Below are 2,778 nucleotides of genomic sequence, written 5' to 3' on the forward strand. Positions count from 1 at the left end.
CTGGTTGTTTGGAAGTCAGCGGTGACATTTCAAGGAGGTGTTGTCATTGGGAGGGCAGATTTCAGGAGGCTTTAGTAAGAGTGCCCGAGGAAGATGGGGAAGGAAGGAGGACAGGTGACTTAGAAAGATTCTTGGTGGCAACTGGAAGTGCAGAAATAGAATGGTGACTTCAGGGAGAAGCAATTCAAGGAATGTTGTGCTTTTGCTTCTCTCTTTCTGTCCCTCTCCCCATCTCTCTTTCCATCTCTCTCTGCCTCTCACTTTGACTGTCTCTGTTTCTCCCTCTCGGTGTCTCTCTCGTGGTTGCTCTGTCTCTGTCTCTTTTCAAGACTCTGTGTTTGCCTCTGTCTCTCTCTTCCCCTCATCTCTTTCTCCATCTTTCTATGTCTCTCTGTGTCTCTGTTTCTCTGACTTTTTCTGTCTCTCTCTCTCTGTCTGTATCTCTCACTCTCCCTCTTTCTTTCTTTCTTTCTTTCTTTCTTTCTTTCTTTCTTTCTTTCTTTCTTCTCCTTTCTTTCTTCCTTTCTTTCTTTCTTTCTTCTTTCTTTCTTTCTTTCTTTCTTTCTTTCTTTCTTTCTTTCTTTCTTTCTTTCTTTCTTTCTTTCTTCTCTTCTTTCTTTCTTTCTCTCTCTCTCTCTCTCTCTCTCTCTCTCTCTCTCTCTCTCTCTGTGTCTCACTCTCTTGGTTTCTCACTCTCACTCTCCATTTTGCAGCTCTCTTTGGTTTCACTATGCAAGCTGACTCTCCCCACCTGATAAACCCGTGGGATTAGCAGGAACCAGGTGTACTACCCCCACCACTCGCATCCTGTGCCCATCCATGAACTGGGGCAGAGGAGAGGACTGATCTCGCTACCTGGCCTGGCTGGACGTGCTGACCCTCAGGATCACAGGCAGTGGAAGCAGCAGCTCCTGGAAGGTCAGAGTGGGTCCTGTGACGGATGGAAGTGACAAGTATGTTGAGCAACAAAAATGATCGGCAGTTGGTCTATGGCAGCAGGAGCTCAGAAGTGAGGAAACCTAGGGCCTTAAATGAGTGGCCTATTGTGGCAAAAACTTTTTTAAACAAAAAAATAGTCCCTTGGGCCGTGCGCGGTGGCTCAAGTCTGTAATCCCAGCACTTTGGGAGGCCTAGACGGGCGGATCACAAGGTCAGAAGATCGAGACCATCCTGGCTAACACGGTGAAATGCTGTCTCTACTAAAAAAATGCAAAAACTAGCCGGGCGAGGTGGCGGGCACCCGTAGTCCCAGCTACTCGGGAGGCTAAGGCAGGAGATTGGCGTAAACCCGGGAGGCGGAGCTTGCAGTGAGCTGAGATCCGGCCACTGCACTCCAGCCTGGGCGACAGAGCGGTACGTGGTATCAAAAAAAAAAAAAAAAAAAAAAAAAATAGCCCCTAAGGAGTGTTCCAATGACCACCTCTTAAGCAATACAATTGACCCGTGAACAATGCAGAGCTTAGGGGTACCAACCCACCATACTGTTGAAATTCGGAAAATAGCTTTTGACTAGGCCAAAAGGAATTTACTAATAGCCTATTCTTGTGTGGAAGCCTCAGTGATCACGCAGAGAGTCGGTTAACGCATATTTTGTGTGTTATATGTATTGTATAGTGTATTCTTACAGTAAAGTAAGCTAGAGGAAATAAAGTCATCATAAGGAAAATGTGTTTACTATTCATAAAGTGGCTCATCATAGAGGTTCTTCTCCTCATTTTTGCATTGAGTAGCCTGAGGAGGACGAGGTGGGAGGAGAGGAGGAGGGGTTCGTCTTGCGGTCTAAGGGGTGGCAGAAGTGAAAGAAAATCCATGTGTAAGTAAGTGACCCACACGGTTTAAACCCTGTTGTTCAAGTGTCAACTATTTGAACAGGGAGGCTTTGAAGTGTTCTCTCTCTTTTTTTTTTTTTCCTTGAGACAGAGTCTCACTCTGTTGCCCAGGTTGGAGTGCAGTGGCTCTATCTTGGCTCACTGAAATGGATGGGACTTCTTTTCAAATAGGTCATGGCAGGGAAAGGGGGAGGAAAATGGCAAAAGTCTGCCCCACAAACTCAGGACCAAGATCCCCCATTTCTTCACCTGGTGAGTGGGGTTCTCATTCCCTAGACCACAAAGTCTATTTGGGTTCAAAGACCACCTAGGCCCTGGGCTTGGTCTTGCAAGAGAAGAGGGTATCTGGGCCCTCCCAAGAATGCAGAGCTGTCCACCCCTGGATAAGTGACCCCAGCTCTGACCCTGTCCCTGGTCTAGGCTTCACTACTCCTCCTGTAGGTGGAGGAAGCTGCAGGCTCAGGAGTTCTCTAAACCAGGCAACACGTGGTTGTGGGTGGGCGTGCTTGCAGGCAGAGGAAGAGGTCTGCAGCTTACATTAGAATCTCAATGTTGACACCCAAAAAAGGTAAAAGCTCCTGCAGGATGCTGGCATATAGAACTAACAAGATAACACTGTGGGTGTACATTCTGGCACACAGGAAGAACATTCTTGCTCATGACGGTGGTTTCAAATATTTCAGTGAGTTTTCCCTTGAATGCTTCAGTCGGGAGCCACTTCAGTTCAGCTCAGGCAGCAAGGGAGATTCAAGGACTGGTAGTTACTAATTCAAGCTTGTACACAGTGACAGGTCCAGGTCTCTGGAAAATACCTGTCAATCAATATTCAGAGGTAGCATTCCATAACTGAAGCATAGGACATATCTGACCTCATCTGACATGGCTTAAATCATGATTATTTTTCTAACTGGGAAATTTATGTAACTTCTTTGCCAATAAAGAACCATCT

The sequence above is a fragment of the Chlorocebus sabaeus genome, chromosome 12 (assembly GCF_047675955.1).
Source record: "Chlorocebus sabaeus isolate Y175 chromosome 12, mChlSab1.0.hap1, whole genome shotgun sequence".
NCBI lineage: Eukaryota > Metazoa > Chordata > Mammalia > Primates > Cercopithecidae > Chlorocebus > Chlorocebus sabaeus.